Source organism: Canis aureus, chromosome 14, assembly GCF_053574225.1.
Source record: "Canis aureus isolate CA01 chromosome 14, VMU_Caureus_v.1.0, whole genome shotgun sequence".
In the NCBI taxonomy this organism is placed as follows: domain Eukaryota; kingdom Metazoa; phylum Chordata; class Mammalia; order Carnivora; family Canidae; genus Canis; species Canis aureus.
The window spans coordinates 21,300,935-21,320,153 of NC_135624.1; the positions used below are offsets into that span (position 1 = coordinate 21,300,935).

The 19,219-nt window shown below is 39.2% G+C and overlaps 1 long non-coding RNA gene across 1 annotated transcript; it reads right to left on the reverse strand.

Annotated features, from left to right (window-relative positions):
• Positions 1-6,545: 6,545 nt before the first annotated feature.
• Positions 6,546-9,139, reverse strand: LOC144282858 (uncharacterized). Its single transcript, XR_013351269.1, has 3 exons — positions 8,983-9,139; positions 7,669-7,750; positions 6,546-7,372 (listed from the first exon to the last, which is right to left on the reverse strand). It is a non-coding gene; the product is annotated as an uncharacterized LOC144282858 (long non-coding RNA).
• Positions 9,140-19,219: the final 10,080 nt, after the last annotated feature.

The window sequence follows — 19,219 nt, forward strand, 5'->3', positions numbered from 1 at the left end:
TATCTAATAACAATTCCTGAACTTTGTAGGGAGCCAGATTAGCATTCAGTTTCCATACTGGCTCTTGGTTATTGATGGTGATCAATTGTGTTAAGAAGGATTCTGAGGCTCAAACTCAGCTCTGTGGGAATGAATGCAATGACAGATTAGTCATGTCTTTCACAGGTACATGTGCCATGATTAACAGAGCACCTAGAGTGTATTCACTGAACCTCTTACTGAGATTTACGTTCTGGAAATTGATGTCTTATATATTGATTCTTCCAGATAGAGTCATCCACTTAGGGATCTTACAGCACTATATCCATATTTCTATGATTTTATATTAATAACTACTTAAGTATCTAATGACATTTTTCTCACACTCACTCTTAAAGTCAGAGACCTCATGTATCTGGGTATTTCTTCAGCCTGACACAAATCCTGACACATAGCAGGACTCAATAAATAGTTGTTGAACATTTTACAGCCAAAAATAATTTTGGGAGATGAGCATTATCAGCTGTCAGTTTAAGAAGGCTGAGGATTCCGTAAAAGCCATCTTGACTTGTGCAGAGCTAATGAGCTTTTTCTACTCACTGTCTTATTCCTAAGATGCAAATGGCTTTCCTCACGACCATTGGGACTTTTCAAAGCCATTAGTATTCCAGGAGGGGACAAAAGATTTCTAAAGTTGCTCTCTCTAGCTGACCTACTGCACTTGGTTTGAAATTACACTGCCTGTGTTTCCTGCAAACTTCATCGGTTCCCTACAGACATGAAAAGGAATCGTTTCCACTGAGCCATCTTGCTAGGAGACCTTTACTAAAATTGTCCTGAAGAAGAAATTATACTTCACCCGTGGGGTCACTTGATAGCTAAAACAGACTTCTCCTTTTTCTTTTAATCTGTTCTACTTCACTGCCTCTGTTTTTCTGTGTTCTTAAAGGTATTGCCTTATTTACTTTGATGGTTTCTCAACTAATTGAATACAGAGGTGAGCTCTTTCTTCCTTGACTCTTTTGGATATTTCTACTACCCCAGGGGGAAGGGTCCCTATCAGACAGCTTGACTTTGAGATCCTTGCTTATCGGAGTCACTTTAAAAGCTATTGTTATTTACGGTGCTGTTAAAAGTTTGCACATTTGACTAAAACATAGTGAATGGAGTGATATCAGCCTTAGCTTGTGGTGGCAACATGTGTAGGTTATGGGTAGGGGAATAGTTTCTGAAAACAAAAGGGTGGGTAAATCCTGTTCCTTGAAGTTAGGTCCATGTATATTGTCACCAAAGGGTCCTAAAAGATTAAAAAAAATAACCAAAACACACATTTAAGGAATTATCTGTATATGAAGATAAGGAATGCAAACTGTGAAGTCCAAATCATACAGGAGCATTACTTAGGAGAAAGAAGGGTTTGTCTTGGAACTGAATCCTTCAAATTCTGACACAGAGATGACTTCTTTCTGACTCCATAGTTAGCAAATATTTTCTGATTCCTTAACACATGTGCACACGTGTACACACATGCACACACCCCACAGTGAAGGGAAGTCGTCCATAATCGGTCATGGTAGTATGTATCTTGTCACTTTCTTTCTCCATCCTTTATTTACCACATTCATTTTACTAAATGCTCTCCAAACCATTTTCACCAAGGTACGGAATTTATGTGAAAAGCCCTAAAACTCTAAGAAAAGATTCCTACTACCTTCTCTCCCTCTGCACACTGGCCCATACCCAGCAACTCGCCAGAGCCCAGGATTTTCCAAGCTTCTATCTTTAGTGAGCTGTATGTGTAATGAATCATAGTGTCCACCTGTAAGTGTCATAAACAGATGGTATAAATACGCTTGCATAATGTGACTCAAAACACATCTCCAGTTTTAGCTGGAGTTCAAACAATATTTGCAGTTCCAAGAAACCTGTGGCTTGCAGCTTCAGGGTCAGTGGGAGGAGAATACGGGAAAACTGAAAGCCCGTGTTCCCTGCTGCCTGTCAGTGCAGGCTCCGTGGAAGGGGCTGGAGAGAAGGTGGAGTGGAGGAGGAGTGACAGGAAAACCTGTTTTCCACTTGTTCTTGAAGCCATTCATTTTAAAGGCTCCCAAGAAATTGGTCTTTGGATCCTATGGGAGTGGGTGTTTCACGCATGCCCTTCCCTCTTCCTGGAATGTCCTTCCCTCCCTAGGACCCCTCCCATTTTCCCTGTTTGTCTCAGTTCTGCTTATCAGATCTCAGCTTCCACAGCTTTCCTGTGGGAGGGGAGGCCTTCCCAACCCCCAGCCCAGGTGAAGGGGCCTGCCTGCGTTCAGTGCTCTGATGACACACCAGAGTGGGAATCCTCTAGGGCAGGGGTTGTGCCATCTTCTACATGGACAGACGTCCAACATGGAGCACAGACAGTGCTGGGCAATTAATATGCCTCACTTATTTGAAGGCCTGTCCCAATAAACAATGAATCAAGTGAAACAGTCCTGTTGAAATTTCAGTATGAGGGCATCTGGCTTCTTAGAGAATGATGAGGATTGACTTTTGAAGAAAAAGGTAAACAGATTCATCATTGGTTCTTGAGGTTTCATTCATCAGTACATCCCTCAGGAGATCCTGATCAAGCATCCTATCCTCTCAGAGATCCTGTCTGGGCTCCCCAGGAAGGCAGGAGCTTTCTCTTCTGTGACCACACAGTGCTTACTCATAGCCTGGGTTTCTTTTCATCTCTTTTCATCCCGCCCTGTCAGGTCACCAGCTATTTAAGGAGGTGAACTGGGTCTCTGGTTCTTCTGCCTCAGTCTACTTTTCCTAGGAACCAAGCTCATTGCTGAGCATTGGCTAAGCATTCACATTAGGTGAAATGGTTGAAATGTTGGTGAGAAAAATAAAACATCTGCTCATTTCACCAACCTTCAATAAATATTTATTGAGAGTCCTACTGTTTACCAGGTAATGTCTCAGGTGCTTGGAATGTATCAATAAAATATTCACTATCCAAATAAGTATTTTGGAAGTGTTTAACTTTTCCAAAAACTAGAGAGAGGGGTTCCAGGTTTGTTCTGTAACTCTGTTTCCTAAGAGATGCACAGAGATAGGCAGTAAAAGGTGCTTAAATACTAGGTGTTGAATCCTGAGGTGGTGATTGAGTCAAGCTCAATGGCATTTCTTCTTAATAGTATTCTTAATGGATGAACGTAGTACCTTGAAGATGTGTATTTAGTAATGGAAATACAAAAAGGAGTTAAGTTAGCAAATAATTTCTATGCTTACCAGTGGGCACCAATATCAGCACAACAGTGAGTTTTCTTTTCACTTTTTCATTATAAACATCCTAAAATGTCAGAGGACTAAGAGCTTGGCAATCTTGAGCCAGTTTCTAAAATCACACTCAATTAAATTTCATTTTTTAAAAAGTGCTTAGTTCTTCTTAAGTAAATAATCCTCTTTATTATGTTTAAATTAAATTCACCTAGAAATAGATTTCTCACAGCTTGTTTTAAGCTAGAATCATTAAAAATGCACATGAATTTCATGCTGTGCAATCTTTATCTTTTCTAATGATGCTACTTTAGTTGAAGAGTGTTTAAACAACTAGGACTTGCTCATTATCAGTCATTTTGACATTGAGGATGATGTATGGAATAGAGCAATTCATGTCAATTATTATCCACAGGCACGCTTCATATCTGAGCCAGTAAGCAAAATTTTTGGGAGCAGAGCTTCAATGTTAATTGAAAAATCAATAAACTTCTGATGGAGTGAGTTTTGTGCCTTCTATTTCCCTAATTTTAGAAGCTGCCTCAATTTAAGTCTGTGGTATTAGCCCCATTAATATTATTTTGTGGAAAGGCAGATGGTGACTTTTTATTCTTCTAGCCTGTAATGGAGACATGTATCAAATTATTTCTAGATTTATACTAACAGGATTTAACATTTCTTAAAGGGCTTTGTGGCACTGCAGACTTCATAAACAGGTCCTCTCATTCATCATAGATCTTTACTCCCCGTGGAAGAACTACAGCAGCAATTATATCTAAGACAGGGACTCTCACACAGTTTAGGGGCAGGGAATGAATGTCTTCTACAATCGAAGCATAGGAGCTGGCAGGAATTATTCCCACTGGAGTTGGTGGAGGCCGAAGGCTTTCCTCTGGAGGGGGATGGAATAAGTAGTGTTTCATCCTGAGTCCACATCTCAGGTCAAGGCCTTGGGGAGCCTAGAAGCTTATTGAACACCACCACCTTTTGATCCTGGAAAGACCAATCCTCAGCAAGACTGTGAAATAGAACAATGTTCATTTATGATCCAACTTCTCTTCACAAGAGCCAGCAAGTGTAACAAGGAGGAACAAGCCGAGGCCCCATAGTAGAAATGTGATGAGAATTAAATTCGGAACCCAGCTTTGAGCCTGGCTCAGTCATTTCTTGGTGATGTGACCTGGCAAAATCAATTCACCTCCTTGAGACAATATGCTCCTCTGTATAATGCAGCCAACAACACATAACTCCCAGGTTTGTTTTGAGGATTACATAGGTTAATGTGTGTAAAACAGCTCAGTCAACTGAGAAGCAAACTATACACTTGGTAGGTAATGTCATCATTATCCATAAAGCTGGCTCTGGCACAGAACTTGGCAAGACCATTTCATGGTTGGTGTTCCTCCCCCTGACAGTCATCTTGTTCAGATGCCAAGATTTCTCATCTCTCTCCTGGCAACATCCAAATATAAGGTCTTGATGTTTTGGAGGAAAAATAAAAGCTGTAACTATCAGAAGTCTGATGGAATTTTATTTTATTTTATTTAAAATTTTATTTATTTATTCATGAGAGACACAGAGAGATAGAGGCAGAGACATAGATGGAGGGAAAAGCAGGCTCCTCCCAGGAAGCCTTGATGCAGGACTCAATCCCAGGACCCCGGGATCACGCCCTGCTCCAAAGGCAGATGCTAAACCGCTGAGCCACCCAGCTGTCCCTGGAATTTTATTTTTTAAGATTTGTTTATTTATTTTAGAGAGAGTGTGTGTGTGTGCGAGCAGGGGGAGGGGTAAGGGAAGGGGGTGACAAACAGACTCCCTGTGGAGTGGGAGCACAACACAGGACTCCATCCCAGGACACTTAATTCATGACATGAGCGGAAATGAAGAGTCTGATGTTTAACTGACTGAGCCACCAGGCACCACCTGATGGAATTGTTGGAAGCAAATTAAATCAACTACGTAAATTGTGAAACACATATGGGTTTTATTTGTTCTGTGAGAGTTTAACACTGCCCATTTTTGTTTTAAAGGAGAGTAATGAGAGACTATGGACATCCCATCTTAGAGAGGCCTGCTGCTCCCATTGTCAAACAGTTGTGTTCCTTAAACCTTTTTTTTTCCTGCTAAGTCTGTGATGGATGAAACAGCAAAGATACAAAAATATTGGTGGAGTGTTAGCATTACATAAAAATGATTGCAATACTAAAGCAGAAGGAACTGCTCAAAGTGGAGAAGATATAAAGGAAGTGTTCATCATTCGTGGAGCATAAAGTCACTGGGGAAAGCCAGCCAGTTTTTCATACCCACATTCAACCTCTCTGGAAATCCTGTTGGCCCTTTCTTCAGAATAGATCTAGAAAGTTCCTTGCCTGGATCAGTGCAGTAGCCTCCCGACTAGTCCCCCACAACTGTATCTGTTTCCCCAGACTTCTCTCAATGCAGCAGCAGAGTAATCCTCTTAAAATGAAGAAAAAAAAAAAAAAGTCATGACATTCTTCTGTTAGATACCCTTCAGGGGCTTACAACTGACTCCAAATGAATGCCAAAATCCTGAAAATGCCTAGAAGGCCTTCCTTACCCCCACTCTATCTCTCTGACACCAGCCCTTATTAGTCTTCTTCACTCACTCTAAATGCCTACATCTTCCTCCTTGTCAACAGGCATCTCCTGCCTAAGGACCTTTGCACTGGCCACTTGCTCTGCAGGAGACAGCTGCAGTAATTCATGCTCTTTTCCAAACAATCAACTGGTTGTACTTGCACCTGCTTCAATTCTTTGCCTAAATAGCACCATCTCAAAGCCTACCCTGAACCAGAATCTGCCCTCCCACTCGCAGTTTCCCAGTATTGCTGACCCTGCTGTATTTTTTCTGTGGCACTTGTCATCATGCAATATACCATATAATTTATGTATTTATTATGTTTATTAATGATCGCCTATCTTCCATCCATTTTCCCCCTAATATAAATTCTAAGAATGCTAGGATAACATATGTCTACATGTTTCATGTATGTATCCAATTTGTAGAATGAATACATGGCTGATATTCCTGACCATATATTTTGAAGAAGGTATTTTTCAAGGGAAACTTTAAAGAGAAGCTCAGAGCCTGAAGGAGAGTACTTTGTCAATAGAGGGAAAACCCAACAAAAATAGAGGGCAAGTTATAGAAAGACAAATGATACAATTGAATTTAATGAACAGAACTAAAAATGAGATTATAAAAGTTCCAAAGACTCATTTTAAACTTCCAGTTTCCTTTTTTAATTTAATTTTTTAAAATTTTTATTTCTTTATTCATGAGAGACACACAGAGAGAGGCAGAGACACAGGCAGAGGGATAAGCAGGCTCCTTGCAGGAAGCCTGATGCGGGGCTTGATCCCAGGAACCCGGGACCACACCCTGAGCTGAAGGCAGACGCTCAACCACTGAGCCACCCAGGTGTCCCTCCAGGTTCCTCTTTTAAAAAAGATTTTCTTTTTACATATATTTTAGAAAGAGAGAGAGAAAGCATGCATGGGCAGGAATGAGCGTGCTGAGCAAGAGGGGAGGGGTCGAGGGGGAGAGAGGGACAAGAAGACTCGATGCTGGTGCTGGCTTAGCTTGAGCCCATCGTGGGGCTCCATCTCATGACCCTGAGATCATGACCTGAGCTAAAGTCAAGAGTCAGAAGATTAACTGACTGAGCCACCCAGATGCCCCATTAACCTCCAGTTCCTAAACATATTAATTATTCAGCTTGGTTCTCCCTTTGTGCTTTCTATGAAAATTGGAAAACATTCTGGTTTTAAATTTTTGTTATGTTGAAAGAGTGGATAACATTTAGTGAAACAGAACAATGATGTTTCTGTTAGAATTTATACCTCAATTACTATGTCTTACAGCAAAAGCCACAGCCCATTCCGTATTTATCTTTCAGTCAACGTATTTGATGTCAATACATTTGGGGAAAGGTGTAATTATGTACCATCATTTGAAATCAGAAGAATAGCTTTTGAATAGGCAGAAGCAGGATTTTGTCGCTGCTTTTGTTTCAGAAGACTGTGTGACAGTCCTGCCTTCCAGCCAGCTGCTTTTGTCCAGAGCGAGGCACTGCAGGTCAAAACCTCACATGGATGCCTCTTCCGCTGGACGCCTCATCTGTCAGAAACATGTTCACATACCGATATGATAAGGGCTGGGGGGTGGAGAGGATACAGTACAGTTTATTTTATTTTTTAAAAGATTTTATTTATTTATTTGACAGAGACAGAGATAGCAACAGAGAGCATGAACAGGGAAGAGAGGGAGAAGCAGACTCCCTGCTGAGCAGGGAGCCAGATGTGGGGTTCAATTCCCCAGGATCATGACCTGAGCTGAAGGCAGATGCTTAACCCACTAAGACACCCAGGCGCCTCTACAATACAGCGTAGATACCAAATTTGCTTCATACTCACCATTTTTCAGCACTCCATTCCAAGAAAGTGTTTTAAACTTCGTGTTTCCATGCCTCTGCTTGGGAAAGGTTGGCCATATTAGCTATTGACAAAAGACAAAGTTGATGGGTACCCAGAAGTTATCTCTCACCCATTCCTAGGGTATTTTTGGGGAGTGTTTGGTGTGATCTTTATAAAGGAAAGTTTCAAAGATTGGGAAAGTTGAAAGTAAAATGAACTAGGAAAAATATTTTTATTATTTTTAGAGCTTCCCCAGAGATTGGGACAGATTATATTTTACTAGTTTTCTTATAGTGGGACTCCTCGTAGGGCCTAGATTATGTGTGTGACCTCAAATGGGAATGACTGCATGGAGCATCTTGAGATGCTGGACACTGAGGGTCAAGGCCCAGTCCTCAGGGTAGAACCCCGCCCCCCAACATGTACATACATATGTACAGACGCACAAATATACGTATGTGCACACATACATGTCTGTGGTGATGTGTGGCCACCTGCCTTAGGAATAGTGGACAGAAGGTCCTTCACTGAATGTTCTAGATGGCATGAGGCCTCAACCCTTCTTGCATGACACTGAGGAGAAGGTGTCATATTAAAGCCTGGATTACATTTGTTCACTTTTTCCAGAAACACGGAGGCTCGAACAGACCATCCAGTTTCCTGAAAGAGAGTAATATGAACTTCCCTGCTACAATAGTTCAAAAGGGAGTCCAAAGGAGGATTTATAACTTATGAATTAACAGTTATCGCACTACTCTTTTTTTAAACCACTGACATGTAATCTCTCAGCCTGGTTACAGTGAATTGGGAATTTACATGGATTATCCTAACTAACAAAAAGATCCCATTTTCTAGAAGATGTTTATACAATTGCAATAACACATTATTGCATCTGCATAGTGCTATTTTTCACAGCTTGGTCTCCAGCTCAAGCCTACATGGAGTCCATTCCTTCCAGAATGTGGAAATTGACTGCAAGGTCATGCATTTGATCTCTGCTTTCCAAAGCTAAATGGAGAGAAAGTGATACTGAAGTATCTGGCAATTCAATCCACTGAGTGGAAAATCTGAAATGTTCCAGTCTTCAACATTTCACTTTCAAATTTACCACAGAGATTATTTTTTAAAGTTTAGCTGCTGTTGCCTCTATTACATAATGCTTGGTACTGCACTCTGCTGAGAAGAAACAAGCACAGAGCAACACAGGCATTTCAAACATGGATTCTGTGCTCTGTGGGTTCGTGGGAAACACTCTCTGTGGTTAATTCCCCCGGGGCCACCCACCCCTGTGGCCGTAGGTCAGGAACTTCTTACCTGAAACAGCTCCTGGCGCTCTTCATTGTGTAATGGCAGGGCAAGACGTTAAGGAAAACTCTGGCTTCCAAAAAATCGACAGTGTGGACACCGGGTATGAAGTGACTAAGCACGCGGCTTGACCACATCACAGTGTGGGATTTGAGAATTCACTTTTGGGAACCTCCAGTTCTTGAGAAAGGAGATGTGATGTGAATGGGTGTTCCCAGAGTCTTGGATGTTTGCTCAAGATTTATTGCAAACGTTATTACTCTGGATTTCCTGTGTGTATGCAGTAGAAGTGGACCCTACTCAACCTTGACAGATGGGCAATGTTAGAAAACATCAAGACTCTACCCTGGCTCCCTTGAAAGCTGTGCTCCTTGATAGCATTGTTTACAATCAATCATCTTTACATTTCCTCTCCATTCTCTCTGCAGTGCAGCAATGTGCGGACACCTGCATTACGCCAACAGAAGTCAGGTTGCTCAAACTTCCATTGCCAAAGCCACTGGAGAATTTTTAACCCTTATCCCCTTTAATCTTTCCTCAGTATTTGATGCGTTTGACTAGTTCCTTCTTTAGATGTTCTCCTTATTTGATTTGACAATGCCTGGTTCAACCTCTTCTCAATTCTCTTCTTTTCATTTCAAGTAAATGTTTATTGAATGACTGTTCTGTAACATGAAATAATACAAAAAAAGTCAAATGTGTCCATTTATGAATCATTTTTTGCAGTACTCAGTATTGCCCCTAGGGTCTCTGATTTCACGAAGCTATATAGAAAAGTGTTTGAAACCATGGCTATTATAAGCCATCTATCGGAGTTCAAATGCTAGCTCTGCCACTTGGTGGCTGTTCAGAAGGGAGTCCTCAGAGAGCAGATTCTGAAATGATTAGTTTGTAGGGTGTTTATTAAGGATTGCTCTTGAGACCAACAGCGTGGGCAGGAAGCGAGATTGGGCAAAAAGAGAAGTCGAGCTGTGTGCATTCTCTTATCAGAGGTAATCACATGGGGATCTAAAGCTGGAACAAGCTTTCAGAGTTATCTGAAGCTGGGAAGAAGAGAGTCTGCCTTTGTAATCCTGTATTTGTCAATCATCGGTTGTAGGCTGCCCCCCTGGAAGGGGCTTTATGACTTTGGGCAATGTGGCTCTCCTAAAGGAACTGAGAGCTGAGAGCTTTCAGGCAGCTGCACTGCCTGCCATTAGGGGAATATGCCCTGGTCCTAAAGGGAACCTGGGCAGAGCCTCACAGTCTTCATTACCATTGTTCTATGTCCTTCTGAAGTCATCTTTTCTGTGCCTCACTTCCACAGCTACAGAATAGGAATAATGATAATACCTAGCATGTGAGTTTATTGTGATTGCTGAAAATTATATCTGGCACTTACTAAGTGCCTAGGAAAATTAGTTATTGTTTTTTTCAGTAGCTACTCAAGACAGCATGTGCTAGAGGGCCGAATTCAACAGATTGCCAAACTATAATTTTGGACTGATCAAATACTCATGCCCACATTCAATTTCAATTCATAAATTCTATTGATTTCTTTCTTTTTTTAAAGATTTTATTTATTTACTTGAGGGAAAAAGAGAGCAAGCATGAGGGGAGGACAACAGAGGGAGAGGGAGAAGCAGGTTCCCTGCTGAGCAGGGAACCCAAAGGGGCTCCATCCAAGAACCCAGGGATCATGACCTGGAACAAAGGCAGATGTTTAACCAACTGAGCCACCCAGACACCCATATTGATTCTTTCGTTTAAACATTCTTCTTATTAGTGACCCCTTCTCCAGCTCCAACAATACTTCCCTAGTTCAAATCCTTATTTGCTGTTGTCTGGACCAGTCTCTGCTTCCAGTCTTTGTCTTCCAAATAATCCTTTGTAAATAGCTAATGATCTTTTATACAAATTCAAATCCAGCCATCATTTTCCTACTTAAAATACCATTGCCAGTAAGGCAAAGTACAAATTTTTTTTTTTTTTTTTTTTTTTTTTTTTTATCAGAGAGACAATCATTCCATTTCTTGCCACTCTCTTGTATGTAGCCAGTTCACCAGTAACAGCTAATTACTTTTAACTTACCTTATGAGGCTCTGGCATTCCTCTGGGAACTTAACCAATTTTTTTTTTTTTTTTTTTTTTTTTTTTGTGAATTTAACTTCTCTCCATAGCTGAAATATCTTTTCTTCTAAAGCCCCAATTTGTATATATGAGTGCACAATGCACACAGACCTTCCCTTCTCTGCCTGTGGGAAAATTCCTATCTCCTATCTTGCCTCCTGTGTTTAGGTCTGGATTTAGAGTACTTAAAATTTTGTATCATAATGTGATATGGTGAGCTCTGAAATTGGACAGTCCTAGTTTTAAATCCTAACTCAGTTCTTAGTGGAGTGGCCTTTGACCAGTTGCCCTTTGATTTTCTTAATTTACCTTGGAAGGTCCATGTAAGTGTTAAGTGAGAAAAGCATATACCCACCACACAAAGTGTGTACTCAGTATTTAGTAGATGTATTATTGTGTTTATCTGCCTGTCTCCTTTATTTAGTACAAATTCCTAGAAAAAAGAAGTCTTATCTTCTACATCTTGGTTTCTTTGACATCTAAGAGAATGTCTGGCATATTAAATGAATAATTGCTGGATACCTGGCTAAGGAAAGGTTTAATATGTTATCATATATCATATTGAAATTGCACAGTAGTATAAAGGACAGACTTTAGGAAAAAAGTAAAATGTCAGGTATATGACACAGAAACTTAAGGAGTTATTATCTCTATTTTAAAATAAGAATGCTTCTTAATCTCCCTTTTGAAAAAGTAAAAGCTATTTTAAAAGTTAACTCATATGTGGTTGTGTCATCCCGGGTAGATAAACATTTTCTCCTGCTGGTAGGAATAAAAATCATACTGGCTAGTTAATGATAGTATGGTATTTTTTCATTCATTCATTCATTTATTCATTCAACAATTACTTTTTGAGCATCTGCTAAATGTGAACCATCTAAGGTGAAAATAATTAGAAGATAAGCAAAGGCAAATATAGTTCCTGCCCTCATGAAGCCTGTAGTCTAACTTGCGGGATGACTGTTACAGCAGCAAGCAATAGTCAATGTGTAAGACCTCTCACAACTGATGTACAGGATGTTGCAGTACCATGTAACAGACGACCTAATTCCTCTGGAGGTAGTCAAGGGAGGCAGGAGTACAGTATAGCATCTCAGAGCACAAAGCTCCTAAGGGCCTTTGTAATCCTCATTAAGTCTTTAGACTTGATACAATGGTACTTTGTGGGATTAAGCACAAGACTAAAACAATCATATTTCTGTTTTATGAAAACCACTCTGACTTCCATATGGGTATTGGATTTAAAAAGCCAAAACTGAAGCCAGAAAGATCATTTGGGAGGCCACCAGCAATCTGCATAATTGAGTCTTTAGCCTCAGAGTCTGATCACCATTCACTATTTCTTTGTCTTCCAGGGAATGAGTATTATGGTATTAGGATAATAAAGAGTAGGTTCCAAAGATATAATGGCAATAATGACTCTATGATAACATAAAAAAACAAAATACTTACTTGTAAAGGAGCATTTAGAAACCATCTTCTCTACAACTCTTTCAGACAGAAAAATTTTGGATGTAGAAAGGAGATGTCTGTCTCATCTGAATCCCATTCACTAAGTACAATCCATGTGCTTTACATTGTACCATGTTCTGAAGGCAAGAGAAAATAAATAGAAGAACAGTTTCCTTATTCGAGGAACTTTTAATCTGGTTGAAGAAAACAAATAGTTCTACTTAAGTGAATTGAAGCCAAAGATAAAGAGTGAATTTGAGGCTAATTTTGTTCCCATTCCTCTAGTTAAGCATTTTCTACATCTTTGATGATAAATGGAAAATCTTTATGAGCCCTTCAGCTCTATACAAACCTATACAGATTCATAGCCAGCAACAGAGTTTCTAGAGGAAGCCTACCATTACTTTGTCTGAAGGAATTTTAAATTTTCTTCTTCTCTATATGAGTAGTTTGCAGAAATAGGGATAGAGTAGGAATATATCCTTTTTCACCTTCTTTAGTCTCTCCACCAGATGATTGGTGGCTTGGAGCCACATATCTACCTCCTTGTTCCCAGAGCAGACAATGAATATGACCATGCAAAAGGGCTTGAAGACACATGGTTGGATACTATGGAAATATTTTAATTGTAGAACAAGACTTTTAAGAATATCAGCTATGTATTTATTGGACATAATGCTTTTACTGCAATAAAATGTATTTTTAAAGCATAGGCAGTTTCTAATTTTTAATGTATCACTAAAAATTTAATATTTATAGGCAACTTAAACATTTCTAAAAAAGAAAATACAGTTCAAAATATGAAAGAGTGTCACAACCTTGCAGCTGTTTGCTCTGGAGTTTGAATCTTGGTTCTACTCTGACTAATCATATGAACATAAACAGATAACTTATCACCTTTGTCCCTCAATTCCCATCACTAAGATAGAGGTAATAAGGATAGTCACTTCACTGATGTCACCAGGAGGATTAAAGGATTCAATACATGTAATGAACTTAGAATAATGCTGGGCACATAAACGTTACTTATTATTATATTGTTATTTTGAAGATTTTGAGAAAATGTGGTCCTATCCACCAATAAATTTCTAAAAAGCTGTGAACATGTGAATGCTTGCCTGTGGAACTAGCCATATTTCATATTATAGACAATTACTACCCTACCCCTCACCTACAATTCTGAGTTGTTATGTGGAAAAGTATTTATAATTATTCATCCTATATTTTACATGAAGATTTCAAAATTCCACTGATGACTCTGGGATGGGGGAATGGAAGTTGAGAGAGCGTCACATCATGTTGGGCTCTAATCATCTTACATAGAAACCATATCTAAAGGTCCAACATATTCTTTGGAAAGAAAGATGTAGGGTGGTGCCAGGCCAGATTAAAGGACTCTAGAGTTGTGGTTGTGCACACCCTGTTTTACGGTTGTGAGAACCCACTCCACAACCGAGGACACATGAGCTTCCTTCAAAGTTCCATCTCAGAAAATTGTTGACCAAATGAAGTATCATGTGGCAACAAATGATTATCAGTCACAAGTGAGGAAGGTTCTTATCCATTAAAGTAAATCTGCCAAGTACCTACTCTTTGCCCTGTATCTGGATAGACATGAGGGTTCCAATAAGGAGAAAACTTCAACCCTCTAGCCAAGAAAGTTCCAATGGAGGAAAGAGACAAGTAAAAATTTCCCTTACAGTATGATAATAAAGGTGTGTAAAATTCAAGACTAGGAGACAAGGCAAGTGAGGACAGGATCCTATTAGAGAAGGCTGTCCTCAAAGAGACAGAACCTGAGCTGAATTGTGAGGACAAATAGTAGTCGAGCATTAAGATATTACCATGAGAAGAGCTCTTTAGTTAGAGAGAATAAAGGCTGGACATTTGGCATGTTTGGGAAACTGCAAGTATCTCAGTATGTCCAGGACATACAACCGGGGGTAGGGATTGGTGGGAGTTGAGGCTGAAGGCTTTTTTCTTGACTATCTTGCCAAGCAGCATAGACATTATTCTGCGGACAGTTGGGGCCCCTGAGTGATTCTTAACAGCTAGTAACACTATCTTATTTTTTGTCTTAGAAAAATTCCTCCAGTGGTAGTGTGGAAAATGGGAGGGAGGGAGTGGGCAGGGAGAGCTACGGAGATTCTTGTATAATTAAAATGACAGGTGATGGGTGTTAACATGTCACTGGTGGGATGGAGATAAGAGATAGATTAGATGCAGAGTACAGTGATAAAACTTACAGACTAAGCCACTGATTAGCCAGAAGTGTTGGGAAAAGAGAGAGAAAGTAGGAGTCAAAGAAGATCACCATATTTCTGATGTAAATAAATAAATGAGCAAATAGAGATGCTGACGATTGACATGAGGTCCACAATCGAAACAGATGGTAAATTGGGGGATGGGCTAGACCATTTTCCAGAGAGCTTTTCTACTCCCGCTGTGAACTACTGCAAATACTTCTCTGGTTATCTGGAACTCTTTCTTCTGATCATGTAGCATATTAATTCATAAGAAGGGTAAAGAAGAGGAATAATTATATATAGATTTCTATTATGTTACACTTGACCTTAATTCACTTGCAATAAAAATTGAGCATTTATAAAGAGTAAATGCAATTTTTAAAGTCCATATACATCACATCTTGGAGAATAAGACCTTGACTTATAAAGCATTGCATTAAAAATGATAATAATAATTGATGTTAAATTGACACCACGTATCAAGCATTCTGTTAAGCCGTTCTCAGGCATCTTTTCCTATAAGCCTCACAATAAACCTATGAGGCAAGTACCAGTATTCTTTCTATTTTACAGATGGGGAAACATGAGGCCTAGAGAATTTGAACACCCACTTTTAAGAAGTTAGCCAGGATGCAAAGTGAAGTCCTCTGATGTCGTGATATGAACAAAGGAGTGGGGATTCAGAAACCTGATTTAGAGTCCTAATATCACCATTTATTGGCAAGACAACAGTCACATCACCCTTCTTCATCTATAAAATACAAGGTGAGGGATGAGTTGCCAGGGCAAGGAGATTTGAAAAAGCCAAAATCAAGACTTCTGTAGCCTCTTTTAGTGTTGGTGTTCTATGATTTTGATGGACATGATGGAGTGTTCATTTTCTTAGTGACTCTGAGCTCCAAGGGATATGGTGACTGGTCCATACCATATGCTGAGGGGACAGGCATGTCACTGAAAGGAAGGCAGAACACTGTGCAATAAATGTGATCATTGGTTTAATTCAGATGTTTGTAAAAGCCTCTCTGCATTTCTCCTGGTTATGGTTTTGTACTCAGCCTCAGGAATTATTTAATTATTTGAATTGTTGCCCTTTCCTTTATAGGAAAAGGACTGAGAATAATTTCTCCAGATGAGAAAAATCTTGTTCTCCCATAAGCAAACTCAGTCATTTTCTGTATTTTTTTTCAAGATTTCATTTATTCATGAGAGAGAGAGAGAAAGAGAGAGAGAGAGAGAGAAAGAGAGAGAGGGGCAGAGACACAGGCAGAGGGAGAAGCAGACCCCATGCAGGGAGCCCGATATGGGACTCGGTCCTGGGTCTCCAGGATCACACCCCCAGCAAAGGTGGTGTTAAACCGCTGAGCCACCCGGGCTGCCCCATTGTCTGTATTTTAAAAACAATTCAGAAAGAGACTTTTTATAAAGTTCAGTTCCTTGAATTTTGTCATCTATTTTACCTTATAGTTATATTGCCCAAATATTGTAGAATAAAAGCCCTTCTAAGTAGAGTTGGAGAGTATAAATATTTCCAGGAAAACCCACGGGAAAGGTCTTTTCAAGCTGCTGATGGGGGCAGCAAAGTGAGAGGGGAAAATATTATTTCTGACTTTGGTTTTTTTTTTACATTGGGCTTTGAACTACTATTTTATTTTTGCTACAGGGAAGTTATTGGGGTTTTTTGGTAATTCCTTTTCTTAGGAGATAAAACAAAATGGCTACTTTGGGCATTTGAAGCCCTGTGATGTTAGTCTCACTCTTAGGGTTTAGAAGAAAATACATAAACACTTGAGTCACAACTCTCACGAGCTGTGTGATTCCAGAGAATATTCTTGAACCTCCATTTCTCATCTGTAAAATTGAATCGACATCTTTATTTCAAAGGTTGCCGTGAAGTTTAAATGCAAAAATATATGTAAAGTATTTAGGCCAGTACCTGGCTGAAGCTCAGTAAGTGAGAACTAATCACATTACTCAAAAAGAGCAGACTAGTATTCTGAGTTAACAGAGGTAATACTAGTAGCATACCATGCCCCATCCATTGGGCACGATCATCTAGAAGACATTCTTCCGCCTTCCATATTGAGCCTCTTGACAGCACACATGAGTAACAATAGCAATAGATGCTGCATCAATAAACAAACAGAATAGAAAATAATTAACACAATATGCTTGCATGCATGGAAGTTTCTATCAGAAATTACAATGCTTAGAATCTGAATTCTTCTTGAAGGCAATTTTGAGCTCAAAATAGCTTTGTATGTGCATTAGCTATTATTTTGTGTACTTTTAGGAATATCCGCTATCTATGGTTGGTTGTGATTATTTGTGAAAAGTAGACACAGGAAGAAAAGAAATTGTGCTGGATTGATAAGACTGTCTAAGGCATAGAAAGAATATTAATATACTTTGTGCAAAAATAGGCTGGGCCAGCTGAGCTCAGATATCAAACCTATCTGAGTATAAGAGGATGTTAATTTTTAGTGAAAAATCTTGGATGGATACCAATAAATTCTGGGAAAAAGAGATAGTATTATACAGATTCCTTCTCAGAGACCTTTGCTGTCCACAAAGAAACTTTTCCTGAAAAGACAATTATTTTCTTCTTTGGCTCATCTTTGAGGATTGCTCGAGTTAGGTCATTTTGCACCCGAAGACCACCACAAAGTTCAGAGGAGGTAGGAGGGGCCTTCCCTTTAAATTCTTGGTCAACCATTCACATTTTCCAAAAGTTAGCTGACAATTACAAGGTTTGGGGACTTCCAGTTATAAGTGTATTGCAAAAATAATAAGAGAGAAAACAAGCAGAGGTTATGTTAACAGGCCCCTAGTGGCTGTCAAGGATATGTGGTTCAGCCTTTGAAGTCAGTTTCAATAGATTTTCATGAGAAATAAGTGAAGTAATATGCTCCCATTTTAGGTTTTACAAGTCATATTATTTAATGTCCTGATGCTGTTTCTTGTAAATTTGTTTTAGGGACTTACTTTATTTCCTCTGAATTACTACTATTTTGGAAGCTAAACAAAATAGGGGGTTAAGATTTCATTTCTATTCCTGTTTTTATGTTGTTTAATAAGATTAATTCAAGCACATGGTTTTTAAAAGATGAAACAGATAGTTAAAGCTAAAAGAATGTGAACTAGCAATTTCCCCTTCCTAGCATTGCGTCCCAAAAGTATCTCTTTCAAAATTTCTTATTCTATATGTCCAAAAAAAAGAAAAGAAAAGAAAAGAAAAGAAAAGAAAAGAAAACCATCCCACTACAAAACCCAACCAAAAACCAAAACCAAAACAAATTTTATGTGTAGATCTGCTCCTATGGATTTTGTTTGTTTTTCACAAATAGTATATAACATACTCTCAAGTACTTTGATTTTTTTCACTTAATATATCTTGGAGATTTTTCAATATTAACACATTCAGATATATTACATTCTTTTTAACATGTGCATATCATTCCACTGTTTGGAATGTACCATAATATATGTAGCCAGTGTTTTCTGTATCTTGTTATTACAAATAATGCTGTAATGAATCCACTAAATTTTTTGCTTGGTATTTCTGGGGCAACGGGTAAGTACATTTAAAATTTTGACAGATATTTTAATTAAGTTCCTACTAAGAGTATGTGAGAATGCTTATTTTAGGCAGGCATTATTGTTCTCTATCTTTGTGTCCTCCCCTACACCTGATTGAGGGTGGGTGTCAATCAACATTAGCAGAATAAGTAAATGAAGAATAGAAACTTCAGAGACAGCAAAGGTGTTATTTTAGGGTCTCAACAGGGAAACGGAAGACACATCAAATTAGGAAAATTTAAGGATGAGTCATTTACAAAGGGACTACTTACAAAGATGCAGGTGGATATAGGGGAAACCCATGGAAATGTGCAATAACCTGGAGCTAGAAAATAATGGCTGAGTTGTTACCACTCCTAAGACATCATAGAGAGAGCAGGAAGCTGATATTGGATCTTAAAAGGAGTCATGTAGATACATTCACCTTGAAAAGAACAATACTTTGCATTGAAGGTCAAGGCTTCACCTGCAATGCTGCTGTGGCTTCCCATTGGTTTAGCCAAGAGGAAGCCAAAACATATGCTCTTCAATGAGATCCATACTGGTCAATTTCACAAGGCAAAGAGGAGACTTGACAAAGGTGAAGAGTAGCTCTGTCTGAAGGGGCAAAAAATTCAGATCACCCAACACAGAGGTGATTTCTATTATCAGTGATTTTAAGAATAACCATCCCAGGCCAGATAAGGATTCATACAACTTTTATACACATTGAGAAGCAAAGTCTGAAATATTTTTGGTGAAATATTATCCTGTCCATTATCTACTTCTCTTACTTTGTTGTCTGAGGGCGGGGACCATGTATAACTTATTCTCACACTTTTGGCAGAATCCACAACAGTGCCTGACACAGATGAAGCACTTAA